The 15,923-nt window shown below is 42.3% G+C and overlaps 1 non-coding gene across 1 annotated transcript; it reads right to left on the bottom strand.

Annotated features, from left to right (window-relative positions):
* Positions 1–9,988: 9,988 nt before the first annotated feature.
* Positions 9,989–10,096, bottom strand: LOC130959478 (small nucleolar RNA R71). Its single transcript, XR_009078555.1, has one exon. It is a non-coding gene; the product is annotated as a small nucleolar RNA R71 (small nucleolar RNA).
* Positions 10,097–15,923: the final 5,827 nt, after the last annotated feature.

Here is a 15,923-nt window from a genome sequence, read left to right as displayed (position 1 = left end):
CCAAGGCCATAAAGTGTTCGCGATGTATGATGAGTCCTTTAAGGACTTCAAGAACTACTTCTTTAGAGTTCGAGCTGTTGAGGGGGCCCGCCCCTTTTTTCTTGATGAAAATGACGAGCCCTCCTTCCCTTTAGAGTGGCAGAAGGATGTAAAAGTGTCTTGCTATACTTGGGAGATGCTTGATGATGTCGAACGCGCTTTTGTAGTTGTTCTTGAGGATCTCTGGGGGAAACCACCTCATCTTGATACAAAAAGATTTTTGACTAATCCGTCCTTGGTTCGGACTGCTTTGGGTATTTGTTTGTCTATTTGTCTGACTTGTTTCTGTTCTTATTTCCTTTTTCTTCCTCTTTTGTAACTCTTTGTCGTGACTGTTTTTGTGTTTTGTAGAGATATCAAAGAATAACAACTCTATGAAGGCCTTCAAAAGGGCAAAGAAGGCAACTGCTGCTCTGAACATCTCGGCCAAGGTGGCCGGCGAGGGATCTTCACAGGTCCCCCTGAAGCCCCCTGTGCCGAGTTCCCTTGGGCCAAGGAAAGTAATTCCTACTTCCCAGTTTCATCAGGTCGATCCTCCTCAAACTTCTGCTACTGCTTCTGGTGCCCCACCTTTGAAAAAGCAAAAAACATCCGAGCCCTTTAACTTGGATGCTCCAGACTTTGATGCCATTGAGTTTGTTGATCAGCAAATTACCCCTTATGGTGGGCTTTCCATGGACGACGTGTCTCTTCTAAAGCATTTGTATTTTATTACCCAAAATAGTGTGAAGATGGCCCATATGGGTGCGGCTATTTTTCGAACAATTCAGGGGATTCCGGTTCATGCTACCAAATCTTTTATGGAGGAGGCCAAGTCAGAATTTGATCGAATCAAGGGTCTGAAGGAGGAGTTGGAGGTGAAGTTGGCTAAGGTGGAGAAGGAACTGGAGGGTGAAAAGGCCAGCTCTATTGCCCTTGCTGCTTTTTTGAAGCTGGCCGAAGACATGGCATTGAAACATAAGGATAGCTATGTCTCGGCTTATAGGGAATTGATGCGCCTTCGGGAGGAGTTGGAAATAGCTCGGGTTAATTATGGTGAGCTTCAGGGTCACCTTGTGGGTAGCGTAACTGCTGCCTCCGAGAACCTGATGGAGCAGTTCTGGGTTGTTGCTCCTGATGCTGACTTGACTCTCATCAGCCTGGATAATGTCATGAGAGATGGTAAGATTGTCCCTGATGACCAGGATGATGATGAGACTGATCCTACCCCCGTGCCTTCTCTTAAGGTGTCGACCTCCTCTGCTCCCCCTGTTACATCTGATCCGGAATGCCAGATTCTGAACTGGAAAGATGGGACCGTAGATGCTGTGCCCCTTCAGACTCGTCCTCCTTCTCCTCATACTGATGCTGCCGGGAAAGCTCCCGATCTTTAGCTGATCTTTTTCTGGATATTTTGTGTAAATAGCCCGGTTTGTGGGATTTTGAACTTTGTTTTGTTTGTTCTTCTTGACACTTCTAGTTGTCTGCCTTGCAACTCTTTTTGAAAAACAAAAGTAGTTTCCGAGGTTGGTTTTGTGGTGACCACTTGAAGCTTTTATCGTATTATGCATGATATCTGTTGAAATTTTGCTGTCTGGCCTCTTTAGGTTGTTTGTGTGCTTATCGTTTGTAGCTTGGATCCCTTTGAGGCCGTGCCTGTGGGGGGTCCTACTTGTTTATCAGTTTTCCTCGCTCTTGTTTGTATTTTTAGCGCATTATGACCGATTTCTTTATGTCGGTCCCCCTCAAAAGTTATTTTTGAGATCCCTTTTTCTGGGCCTTTACTCGGTCTCTTTTAGGGATTATGTTGATAACTTTTTAGTGGTAGGAGTCCGACTTGGTTATGTCGGTCTCCTTTAAGTTATCTCTATAATCCTCTTTTTTGGACCTTTGTCAGGTCTCTTCCAGGGATTACTTTGATAACTTTTTAATGGTAGGAGTCCAACTTGGTTATATCGGTCTCCTTTAAGTTATTTTTTGTAGTCCTCTTTCTTGGATCTTTGTCAGATCTCTTTCAGGGACTACTCGTATAACTTTTTTAGTGGTAGGAGTCTGACTTGGTTATATCGGTCTCCTTTTAAGTTATTTTTTGTAGTCCTCTTTCTTGGATCTTTGTCAGATCCCTTTCAGGGACTACTTATATAACTTTTTAGTTTGGGACTGACTTTTGTTATGTCAGGCCCTTCTAAGTTAAAGTAATCCTCTTTAATAGGGTTGGCCATACCTCTTTCCAGGGTTTACTTATAACTTGGGTTGACTTGGTCCGACTTCTGAACGTCGACCAGTCTTTTAAGTTATTATATTAGCTATCCGTAAGACCTCGTCAGGTTCTTTTTTGGATTGCTTTCGATAACTTCTTACATTATTCTGTGTTTATCTTTGCCAATTTGTAGAAAAATGGTTGGCGTCTTTAGATCGTCTTTTGGGTGAATCGCGTTTTCACCGTTATCGGACGATTGTCTTTATCGTGGTCGCGCAGTGAATTTGTTTTTCACTTTCTGCCGACCTGTTGCTTTATAATCGGACGATGAATACTTCAGATTAATGCGTCTTGGAATCTTGTAGAATATCTAAATAAACTTTATTCAAAGAAAAAATGCAAATATATACATGTGGGAATTTCCTTGTCCCTTTAAGTCGGGTACGATCTAGGTCTCTACATGGTGCCTCATTAAAAAACCTTTTCAGGAAAAAGAGCGCATCCATTTAGTGAGGTCCTTTACCTTTTCTAACTGTAGTACCTTCTTAGGTTGCAGGCGTGCCATGATCGGGGAAGCTCTCGTCCCTCAAACTCGGAGAGTATGTAGTAGCCCTTCCCCAGTACTTCAATGACTCGGTAGGGTCCTTTTCAGTTTGCTGCCAGCTTTCCTTCTCCGGGTCGAGTTGTTCCAATGTCATTTCTGATTAGGATGAGATCATTCTCTGCAAAACCTCTCGGCACTACCTTTTGATTATATCTGGAGGCCATTCGTTGTTTTAGAGCTTCTTCCCTGATCCGAGCCCTTTCTTGGATTTCGGGTAACAAGTCGAGCTCTTCTCTCTGAAGTTGGGAGTTTGCTTGTTCATTGTAGTGGACTACTCGGGGAGATCCTTCTTTGATTTCTATTGGAATCATTGCCTCCGCTCCATATGCTAGTCGGAATGGTGATTCGTTTGTAGTAGAATGGGGGATTGTTCGATACGCTCATAGGACTTATGGAAGTTCCTCGGCCCAGGCTCCCTTTGCTTCTTGTAGCCTTCGCTTTAGTCCGGCCAATATGACTTTGTTGGCCGCTTCGACTTGTCCATTAGCTTGGGGATGTTTGACGGAGGTGAACTGGTGTTTTATGTTCAAGTCGGCCACCAATTTTCTGAAGCCTGCGTCTGTAAATTGGGTACCGTTGTCCGTGGTGATGGAGTATGGTACCCCGAATCTCGTAATGATGTTCCTATATAGGAATTTTCGACTTCTTTGAGCGGTGGCGTTGGCCAGGGGTTCTGCCTCGATCCATTTTGTGAAATAGTCTACTCCTACTATGAGGAATTTTACTTGTCCCGATCCCTGTGGGAAGGGTCCGAGAAGGTCGAGTCCCCATTTCGCAAATGGCCAGGGTGAGGTCACGCTGATGAGCTTTTCTGGTGGGGCAATGTGAAAGTTGGCATGCTTCTGGCATGGTGGACATGTCCTTACAAATTCTGTAGCCTCCTTTTGTAGAGTTGGCCAATAGAATCCAGCCCGGAGTATCTTTTTGGTGAGAGCTTGCGCTCCGAGATGATTTCCACAAATGCCGCTGTGTACTTCCTCCAAGACTTCCTTTGTGTTGGAAGTTGGTACGCATTTTAGTAAAGGTGTTGATATCCCTCTTTTGTACAGCGTGTTGTTTATGATAGTGTAGTACTGTGCCTCCCTTTTCAGCCTCTTTGCCTCCTTTTCATCTGTAGGGAGTTCTTCTGTTTTGAGGTAGTTTATTATGGGGGTGATGAGCGGATAATTTGTATGCTTTTTGGCATTGTTTTTAGTGTATTTTTAGTATGATCTAGTTAGTTTTTAGTATATTTTTATTAGTTTTTAGTTAAAATTCACTTTTCTGGACTTTACTATGAGTTTGTGTGTTTTTCTGTGATTTCAGGTATTTTCTGGCTGAAATTGAGGGATCTGAGCAAAAATCTGATCCAGAGACTCAAAAGGACTGCAGATGCTGTTGGATTCTGACCTCCCTGCACTCGAAGTGGATTTTCTGGAGCTACAGAAGTCCAATTGGCGCGCTCTCAACGGCGTTGGAAAGTAGACATTCTGGGCTTTCCAGCAATATATAATAGTCCATACTTTGCCCAAGATTTGATGGCCCAAACCGGCGTTCAAAGTCACCTCAAGAAATTCCAGCGTTAAACGCCGGAACTGGCACCTAATTGGGAGTTAAACGCCCAAACTGGCACTAAAGCTGGCGTTTAACTCCAAGGGGAGTCTCTACACGAAATTGCTTCATTGCTCAGCCCAAGCACACACCAAGTGGGCCCGGAAGTGGATTTTTATGTCATTTACTCATCTATGTACTAGTTTTCTATAAGTAGGACCTTTTACTATTGTATAGAGAGCTTTTAGAGAGATCTTTTGATCATGTTTTGATGATTAAACCCTCTTTGGGAGGCTGGCCATTCGGCCATGCCTAGACCTTGTTCTTATGTATTTTCAACGGTGGAGTTTCTACACACCATAGATTAAGGTGTGGAGCTCTGCTGTACCTCGAGTATTAATGCAATTACTATTGTTCTTCTATTCAATTCCGCTTGTTCTTTGTCCAAGATATCACTTGTTCTTCAACATGATGAAGGTGATGATTGACGCCCATCACTATTCTCACCCATGAACAAGGTGACTGACAACCATTCTTGTTCTACAAGCATCTGAGGCTTAGTGAATATCTCTTGGATTTCTGATTGCATGATGCATGGTTGATCGCCTGACAACCGAGTGCTCGCCTGACAAACGAGCCAGCCATTCCGTGAGATCAGAGTCTTCGTGGTATAGGCAAGAACTGATGGCGGCATTCAAGAGAATCCGGAAGGTCTAACCTTGTCTGTGGTATTCTGAGTAGGATTCAATGATTGAATGACTGTGACGTGCTTCAAACCTGTAACCTACTGGGCGTTAGTGACAGACGCAAAAGAGTGATTCTATTCCGGTAGGGGAGGGAACCAAACCGGTGATTGGCAGTACTGTGACAGAGTGCGTGCATTAGCTTTCACTGCGCGGATGGGAGGTAGCTGCTGACAACAGTGAAACCCTACACGAGCTTGCCATGGAAAGGAGTAAGAAAGGATTGGATGAAGACAGTAGGAAAGCAAAGAGACGGAAGGGAAGGCATCTTCATACGCTTGTCTGAAGCTCTTACACCAATGATATGCATAAGTATCACTATCCTTATCTTCTATATTATTTTCGTTCATCATCATATACATTTGAGTTTGCCTGACTAAGATTTACAAGATGACCATAGCTTGCTTCAATGCTAACAATCTCCGTGGGATTGACCCTTACTCACGTAAGGTATTACTTGGACGACCCAGTGCACTTGCTGGTTAGTTGTGCGAAGTTGTGTAATGCCATGGAATTGAACCACCAAGTTTTTGGAGTTCATGACCAGGGATTATGAGAGTTGTGAAAAGTATTGTTCACAATTTCGCGCACCAGGGGGTCATCCATCCTTGATCCCGACCTATTATGGCTAGGATTCTTTCTTCTTCCGCTATTGACGGGTTATGTAATACCTTCTGGATGAGGCTTCTGTTGTTGCCCCCTGGTTTGGTGCTGGCTAATTTTGAAAGGGCGTCGGCTCGGGCATTTTGCTCACGAGGTATGTGGTGGATCCTATATTCCCCAAGTTGCCCGAGCTGTTCTTTGGTTTTATCCAAATATTTTTTCATGGTCGGATCTTTGGCTTGGTAGCTTCTTGTTATTTGTGAGGTAATGACTTGTGAGTTACTATAGATGTTGAGTTTCCGAGCTCCAACCTCCCTAGCCAGCTTCAGACCAGCTAATAGTGTTTCGTATTCTGCCTGGTTGTTTGAGGCTGGGAATCTGAATTTAAGGGAGAGCTCAAGTTGAGTTCCTTGGTTGCTCTCAATTATCACACCTGCACAGCTTCCTGTTTTATTCGAGGATCCGTCTACGTATATGTACCACTCTATGGGGATTTTCGGGATGTCTGTAAATTCTGCGATGAAGTCGGCCAGGTGTTGCGATTTGATTGCTGTACGCGCCTCGTATTGGAGGTCAAATTCGGACAACTCGATTGCCCATTGTAGGATTCTTCCATGATTTTTCCGATGTGATCTGAGAAAACTTTATTCATTAGCCTTTGATAAGTAGCTCCTGCGTTCTTGAGACCAAAAGGCATCACAACGTAATAGTAGTTTGCTTTCGGTGTTAGGAACGAGGTTTTTTCTTGATCAGGTGGATACATGGGGATTTGGTTGTACCCTCAATATGCGTCCATGAATGAGAGATACTTATATCTTGATGAAGCATCCACTAGAGCGTCGATGCTTGGGAGTGGGTAGGGGTCTTTTGGGCAGGCTTTGTTGAGGTCGGTGTAGTCGGTCCACATTCGCCACTTCCCATTTGACTTTTTCACTAAGACGACGTTTGCTAGCCATAGTGGATATTTGACTTCCCTTATGAACCCGGCCTCAAGTAGCACTTGTACTTGTTCTTCTACAGCCTGAGCTCATTCTGGTCCAAGTTTTCTTCGTTTTTGTTGTACCGGCCGGGATCCCGGATAGACTGCCAATTTGTGGCTCATTAGTTCGGGATCAATACTTGGCATGTCGGCAGCTTTCCATGCGAAGAGATTGACATTATCTCGTAGGAACCGTACTAGAGATTCCTTTACGTCTCCTTTCAGGATCGTGCCAATATTAGTTGTTTTATCCGAGCTGTCTCCGATCTGGATTCTTTCTACTTCTCCTTCGGGTTGTGGTCAGAATTCTTCTCGCCTCTGAGCTCCACCGAGCTTAATTGTGTGGAACTCTCCTCCTTCACTTCGGAGGTTTGGGCTTTCGTTGTAACAGTGACGCGCCATTTTTTGATCTGCCTTTATCGTAGCTATCCCTTTCGCAGTTGGGAATTTCATACATAGATGTGGGGTTGAAACTATTGCGCCGAGTTAATTTAACGTTGTCTGACCTATTAAGGCATTGTAGGCTGAGCTTACGTCGACCACGATGTAGTCTATCTTGAGTGTTCTGGATTGGTTCCCCTTTTCGAAGGTTGTATGCAGTGATACGTATCCCAGCAGTTGAACTGGGGCATCTCCTAGTTCGAACAGGCTGTTCGGGTATGCTCTTAGCTCTTTTTCATCTAGACCGAGTTTGTCGAAGGCAGTTTTGAATAAGATGTCGGCAGAGCTTCCCTAGTCAATTAATGTACGGTGAAGGTTGGCGTTTGCCAATATGATCGTAATGACCATTGGGTCGTCGTGTCCCGAGATGATTCCGGATGCATCTTCCTTGGTAAACGTGATTGCTGGGATGTCTGGGGTTCCTTTTTTCCTTCGACGTGGTATACTTCTTTGAGGTGTCGCTTTCGGGATGATTTGGAGATTCCTCCTCCGGCAAATCCGCCGTGTATTACGTGAACGTGTCTTTCCGGTGTGCGAGGTGACTGTTCAGATCGTCCAACATCCTCATCCCTTCTTCTTTTTATTGGTTCGTCATCCCGATTGGCCAAAAATCGATCTAGCTTTCCTTCTCTTACTAGTTTTTCTATGACGTTTTTCAAGTCGAAGCATTCGTTAGTGGAATGCCCTCGAAGTCGGTGATACTCACAGTATTCATTCCGATTTTCTCCTCCTCTTTTGCCTTTAAAGGGCCGAGCTGGAGGTATTTTTTCTGTATGGCAGACTTCTTTGTAAACATCTACCAAGGATACCCTAAGAGGAGTATAGTTATGATATTTTTTGATTTTCTCTCCGGAGCGATCCTCCTTTTTCTTGGATTCTTTATCTCGGTAGGCAGAACCGAACCTTGAGGCTTCGCCAAGTCGAGAATTTTCCTCCATAGTGTTTTGGACCGAAGCTTTCCTTGAAAGCTTGGCTGGCTGTGAAGCCATGTCTAATTCCTGGACCGGAGTCTTAGACTAGCATTGCACTGATTCCTGGAATTCTCATTGAGAATTTTGATACCTTTTTCCACTTAATTTTCGAAAAACACAAAAAAATTTACAAAATCATAAAAACCAAAAATATTTGATGCTTCATGCTTAAGTCTAGTGTCTCATCTTAAGTTTGGTGTCAATTGCATGCATTCATTCATGTGTCTTAAGAATCCTCAAGTAATTCTTGATGATTTTTGTGTTCTAATCTTTGAACTCTATTGACTTGAAGTATTTTGTGTGTCTCATATGCATTCTCATATTGTTAGTGTCAGTAGTATACAAACTACTAAGTTTGGTGTCTTGCATGCATTGTTATTTGATTCTTGTTACATTTTGATTATTAAAAATCCAAAAATATTTTTAATTTGTGTCTTTTCAAGTCAATGATACAAAGAATTGAAGATTCAGAACATGCTGCAGAGGAATTATACAGAAAAAGCTGAGCATTCAAAAATGCCCAGTGAAGAAGGCAGACTGGCGTTTAAACGCCAGCCAGGGTACCTGGTTGGGTGTTTAACGCCCAAAAAGGTAGCATTTTGGGCGTTAAACGCCAGAATGTATACCATTCTGGGCGTTTAACGCTAGGATGGTGCTAGGGGGAAGATTTTGTTTTCAAAATCAATTTTTTTTTCAAGTTTTCAAAGTTTTTCAAAACCAAATCTTTTTCAAATCATATCTTTTCAATCAAATGTTTTCAAAATCAATTTCTTTCCTTTCTCAAAGATACTTACTAACAATTAATGATTTGATTGAACATTTTTTGCCTTTTCTATTAAGAAAGGTTTTATGTTTGAATCATATCTTTTCTTGTTAGGCAAGTCATTAATATTTTTTTTTCATATCTTTTCAAATTGTTTTCAAATTAAATCTTTTAAAATTGTTTTCAAATCATATCTTCTCAATCACATTTTTTAAAACCAATCATATCTTCTCAATCACATCTTTTTCAAAATAAGTTTTCAATCAAATCTTTTTGATTTCTAATTTCAAAATCTTTTTCAAAAATCACTTGATTTCTTTTCCACTTTCAATTTTTGAAAATTTTCAATCAAATTTTCAAAATGTTTTCAAAATCTTTTAATTGAATTCTCGAAAAGATTACTTCCCTCCTTCTCACATCCTTCTATTTATGGAGTACTACTCCTTCTAAATGCACAATTCGAACCTTATCTAATTAAAGTCCGAATTCTTCTTCTCCTTCTTCTTTCTATTTCTCTTTTCCTCTGACACCTCAAGGAATCTCTATACTATAACATAGAGGATTCCACATTTTCTTGTTCTCTTCTCTTTCATATGAGCAGGAGCAGAGACAAAGGCATTCTTGTTGAAGCTGATCCTGAACCTGAAAGGACCTTGAAGAGAAAGCTAAGAGAAGCCAAGGCACAACTCTCTTTAGAGGACCTGACCGAATTCTTCAAAGAAGAAAAACAAATGGCAGTCGAAAACAACAACAATGCCAACAATGCAAGGAAGGTGCTGGGTGACTTCACTGCACCTACTCCTGATTTCTATGGGAGAAGCATCTCTATCCCTGCCATTGGAGCAAACAACTTTGAGCTTAAGCCTCAATTAGTTTCTCTAATGCAACAGAATTGCAAGTTCCATGGACTTCCAATGGAAGATTCTCATCAGTTCTTAGCTGAATTCTTGCAAATCTGTGACACAGTCAAGACTAATGGGGTTAACCCTGAGGTCTATAGACTAATGCTATTCCCTTTTGCTGTAAGAGACAGAGCTAGAATATGGTTGGATTCTCAACCTAAAGAAAGCCTGGACTCTTGGGAAAAGCTAGTCAATGCCTTCTTGGCAAAGTTCTTTCCACCACAAAGATGGAGTAAGCTTAGAGTGGAAGTCCAAACCTTCAGACAGAAGGATGGAGAATCCCTCTATGAAGCTTGGGAAAGATACAAACAATTAATCAGAAAATGTCCTTCTGACATGCTTTCTGAATGGAGCATCATAGGTATTTTCTATGATGGTCTCTCTGAACTATCCAAGATGTCTTTGGATAGCTCTGCTGGAGGATCTCTTCATCTGAAGAAGACGCCTGCAGAAGCTCAAGAATTGATTGAAATGGTTGCAAATAACCAATTCATGTACACTTCTGAAAGAAATCCTGTGAACAATAGGACTAGTCAGAAGAAAGGAGTTCTTGAGATTGACACTCTGAATGCCATATTGGCTCAGAACAAGATATTGACTCAACAAGTCAATTTGATTTCTCAAAGTCTGTCTGGAATGCAAAATGCACCAAGCAGTACTAAGGAAGCTTCATCTGAGGAAGAAGCCTATGATCCTGAGAACCCTTCAATGGAAGAGGTGAATTACCTAGGAGAACCCTATGGAAACACCTATAATTCTTCATGGAGAAATCACCCCAATTTCTCATGGAAGAATCAAGAGAGACCTCAACAAGGTTTCAATAACAATAATGGTGGAAGAAACAGGCTTAGCAATGGCAAGCCTTTTCCATCATCTTCTCAGCAACAGGCAGAGAGTTCTAAGCAGAATACTTCTGATTTAGCAACAATGGTCTCTGATCTAATAAAGACCACTCAAAGTTTCATGAATGAAACAAGGTCCTCCATCAGAAATTTGGAAGGACAAGTGGGACAGCTGAGCAAGAAAGTTACTGAACTCCCTCCTAGTACTCTCCCAAGTAATACAGAAGAAAATCCAAAAGGAGAGTGCAAAGCCATAAACATGGCCGAATATGGAGAGGAAAGAGAGGAGGAGGACGCCACTGAGGAAGACCTCAGTGGGCGTGTACCAATCTCCTCTGAGTTCCTCAATGAGGAACAATGGGAATCTGAGGCTCAAAATGAGACCATAAAGATTCCATTGGACTTACTTCTGCCATTCATGAGCTCTGATGAATATTCTTCCTCTGAAGAGGATGAGTATGTCACTGAAGAGCAAGTTGCTAAATACCTTGGAGCAATCATGAAGCTAAATGACAAGTTGTTTGGAAATGAGACTTGGGAGGAGGAACTTCCCTTGCTCACCAAAGAACTAGATGACTTGTCTAGGCAGAAACTGCCTCAAAAGAGGCAAGATCCTGGGAAGTTTTCTATACCTTGTACCATAGGCACCATGACCTTCAAGAAGGCCTTGTGTGACTTAGGGTCAAGTGTAAACCTCATGCCCCTCTCTGTAATGGAGAAATTAGGGATCTTTGAGGTGCAAGCTGCAAGAATCTCATTAGAGATGGCAGACAATTCAAGAAAACAAGCTCATGGACTTGTAGAGAATGTTTTAGTGAAGATTGAAAACCATTACATCCCTACTGACTTCATAGTCCTAGAGACTGGGAAGTGCATGGATGAATCCATCATCCTTGGCAGACCCTTCCTAGCCACAGCAAAGGCTGTGATTGATGTTGATAGAGGAGAGTTGATCATTCAAGTGAATGAAGAATCCTTTGTGTTTAAGGCCCAAGGACATCCCTCTATCATCATGGAGAGGAAGCATGAAGAGCTTCTCTCAAGACAGAGCCAAGCAGAGCCCCCACAGTCAAACTCTAAGTTTGGTGTTGGGAGGCCACAACCAAACTCTAAGTTTGGTGTTAAACCCCCACATTCAAACTCTAAGTTTGGTGTTGGGAGGTTCCAACATTGCTCTGATCATTTCTGAGGCTCCATGAGAGTCCTCTGTCAAGCTAATGACATTAAAGAAGCGCTTGTTGGGAGGCAACCCAATGTTTTATAGTTAACTATTTTCTTTTGTTATTTTATCTTTTTTGTAGGTTGATGATCATAAGAAGTCACAAAAACAATGAAAAAAGCAAAAACAGAATGAAAAACAGGAAGAAAAACAGCACACCCTGGAGGAGAAGAAGCTGGCGTTCAAACGCCAGTAATGCTAGCTGTTGGGCGTTTAACGCCCAGTCTGGCACCATTCTGGGCGTTTAACGCCAGAAAGGGGCACCAGACTGGCGTTAAACGCCAGTAAAGGGCAACAACCTGGCGTTAAACGCCAGGAATGGGCACCAGCCTGGCGTTTAACGCCAGAAATGGCTCAAAACGTGATTTTGAGCAACATTTGGTGCAGGGATGACTTTTCCTTGACACCACAGGATCTGTGGACCCCACAGGACCCCACCATCAATCTCTCTCTTCTTCCCCCATTCACCAATCACCTCAATACCTCTTCCCCAAAAACCCTTCACCCATCAAATCCCATCTTTCTCTTCACCACTCACATCCATCCTTCATAAATCCCCACCAACCTCACCCTTCAAATTCAAACCACTTTCCCTCCCAAACCCACCCTCAATGGCCGAACCATTACCCCCCTCTCTCTTATATATACCCTTCTTCAACCCTTCATTTTCACACAACCTAAACACCCCTTCTTTCCCTTCTTGGCCGAACACACCATCTTCCCCCTCTTCCTCATTTCTTCTTCTTCTACTCTCTTCTTTCTTTTTTTGCTCGAGGACGAGCAAACGTTTTAAGTTTGGTGTGGTAAAAGCGTTGCTTTTTCATAACCATTATGGCATCCAAGGTTGGAGAAACCTCTAAAAAGAGGAAAGGGAAGGAAAAAGCTTCCACCTCCGAGTCATGGGAGATGGATAGATTCCTCTCAAGGGTGCATCAAGTCCACTTCTATGAAGTTGTGGCCTTGAAGAAGGTGATCCCCGAGGTCCCCTTTTCACTCAAAAAGGGTGAATATCCGGAGATCCGCCATGAGATCCGAAGAAGAGGTTGGGAAGTACTCACCAACCCCATTCAACAAGTCGGAATCTTGATGGTTCAAGAGTTCTATGCCAATGCATGGATCACCAAGAACCATGACCAAAGTGTGAACCCGAATCCCAAGAATTATCTCACTATGGTTCGGGGGAAATACTTGGATTTTAGTCCGGAGAGTGTGAGGGTAGCGTTCAACTTGCCTATGATGCAAGGAGATGAGCACCCTTACACTAGAAGGGTCAACTTTGATCAAAGGTTGGACCAAGTCCTCACAACCATATGTGAAGAGGGCGCACAATGGAAGCAAGATTCAAGAGGCAAGCCGGTTCAATTAAGAAGGCATGACCTCAAGCCCGTGGCTAGAGGATGGTTAGAGTTCATACAACGCTCAATCATTCCCACTAGCAACCGGTCCGAAGTTACCATAGACCGGGCCATCATGATTCATAGCATCATGATTGGAGAAGAAGTGGAAGTTCATGAGATTATAGCTCAAGAACTCTACAAGGTGGCGGACAAGACCTCCACTTTGGCAAGGTTAGCCTTTCCTCATCTCATCTGTCATCTCTGTTATTCAGTTGGAGTTGACATAGAGGGAGATACCCCCATTGATGAGGACAAGCCCATCACCAAGAAAAGGATGGAGTACACAAGAGACCCCTCTCACCATGAGATCCCTGAGATTCCTCAAGGGATGCACTTTCCTCCACAAAATTACTGGGAGCAATTAAACACCTCCCTAGGAGAATTGAGTTCCAACATGGGACAACTAAGGGTGGAGCATCAAGAACACTCCATCCTCCTCCATGAAATTAGAGAAGACCAAAGAATCATGAGGGAGGAGCAACAAAGACAAGGAAGAGACATTGAGGAGCTCAAGCACTCCATAGGATCTTCAAGAGCAAGAAAGAGCCGCCATCACTAAGGTGGACCCGTTCCTTGATTTCCTTGTTCTTTATTCTTCTGTTTTTCGATTTTTATGCTTTATGTTTGTCCATGTTTGTGTCTTATGATCATTAGTGTCTTAGTGTCCATGCCTTAAAGTTATGAATGTCCTATGAATCCATCACCTTTCTTGAATAAAAACGTGCTTAATTGAAAAGAAAAGAATTGCATGAATTCTGAATTTTACAATAGTTTAATTATTTTGATGTGGTGGCAACACTTTTGTTCTCTGAATGTATGCTTGAACAGTGCATATGTCTTTTGAATTTGTGGTTCATGAATGTTGGCTCTTGAAAGAATGATGAAAAAGGAGACATGTTACTGAGGATCTGAAAAATCATTAAAAATGATTCTTGAAGCAAGAAAAAGCAAAAAAAAAAAAAAAAAAAAGCAAACGAAAAAAAAAAAGAAACCGAAAAAAAGAGAGAAAGAAAAGAAAAAAAATAAAGTTGTGATCCAAGGCAAATAAGAGTGTGCTTAAGAACCCTGGACACCTCTAATTGGGGACTTTAGCAAAGCTGAGTCACAATCTGAAAAGGTTCACCCAATTATGTGTCTGTGGCATGCATGTATCCGGTGGTAATACTGGAAGACAGAGTGCTTTGGGCCACGGCCAAGACTCAAGAAATAGCTATGTTCAAGAATCATCATACTTCACTAGGAGAATCATTAACACTATCTGGATTCTGAGTTCCTAAAGAAGCCAATCATTCTGAATTACAAGGGATAGAGTGAGATGCCAAAACTATTCAGAGGCAAAAAGATAAAAGCCCCGCTCATCTAATTAATACTGATCTTCATAGATGTTTTTGGAGTTCATTGCATATTCTCTTCTTTTTATCTTATTTGATCTTCAGTTGCTTGGGGACAAGCAACAATTTAAGTTTGGTGTTGTGATGAGCGGATAATTTGTATGCTTTTTGGCATTGTTTTTAGTGTATTTTTAGTATGATCTAGTTAGTTTTTAGTATATTTTTATTAGTTTTTAGTTAAAATTTACTTTTCTGGACTTTACTATGAGTTTGTGTGTTTTTCTGTGATTTCAGGTATTTTCTGGCTGAAATTGAGGGATCTGAGCAAAAATCTGATCCAGAGACTCAAAAGGACTGCAGATGCTGTTGGATTCTGACCTCCCTGCACTCGAAGTGGATTTTCTGGAACTACAGAAGCCCAATTGGCGTGCTCTCAACGGCGTTGGAAAGTAGACATTCTGGGCTTTCCAGCAATATATAATAGTCTATACTTTGCCCAAGATTTGATGGCCCAAACCGGCGTTCAAAGTCACCTCAAGAAATTCCAGCGTTAAACGCCGGAACTGGCACCTAATTGGGAGTTAAACGCCCAAACTGGCACTAAAGCTGGCGTTTAACTCCAAGGGGAGTCTCTACACGAAATTGCTTCATTGCTCAGCCCAAGCACACACCAAGTGGGCCCGGAAGTGGATTTTTATGTCATTTACTCATCTATGTACTAGTTTTCTATAAGTAGGACCTTTTACTATTGTATAGAGAGCTTTTAGAGAGATCTTTTGATCATGTTTTAATGATTAAACCCTCTTTGGGAGGCTGGCCATTCGGCCATGCCTAGACCTTGTTCTTATGTATTTTCAACGGTGGAGTTTCTACACACCATAGATTAAGGTGTGGAGCTCTGCTGTACCTCGAGTATTAATGCAATTACTATTGTTCTTCTATTCAATTCCGCTTGTTCTTTGTCCAAGATATCACTTGTTCTTCAACATGATGAAGATGATGATTGACGCCCATCACTATTCTCACCCATGAACAAGGTGACTGACAACCATTCTTGTTCTACAAGCATCTGAGGCTTAGTGAATATCTCTTGGATTTCTGATTGCATGATGCATGGTTGATCGCCTGACAACCGAGTGCTCGCCTGACAAACGAGCCAGCCATTCCGTGAGATCAGAGTCTTCGTGGTATAGGCAAGAACTGATGGCGGCATTCAAGAGAATCCGGAAGGTCTAACCTTGTCTGTGGTATTCTGAGTAGGATTCAATGATTGAATGACTGTGACGTACTTCAAACCTGTAACCTACTGGGCGTTAGTGACAGACGCAAAAGAGTGATTCTATTCCGGTAGGGGAGGGAACCAAACCGGTGATTGGCAGT

Source organism: Arachis stenosperma, chromosome 10, assembly GCF_014773155.1.
Source record: "Arachis stenosperma cultivar V10309 chromosome 10, arast.V10309.gnm1.PFL2, whole genome shotgun sequence".
Lineage (NCBI taxonomy): Eukaryota > Viridiplantae > Streptophyta > Magnoliopsida > Fabales > Fabaceae > Arachis > Arachis stenosperma.
The sequence above is the reverse complement of the archived record's forward strand: the minus strand, read 5'-3'. Positions and strand labels throughout refer to the sequence as shown.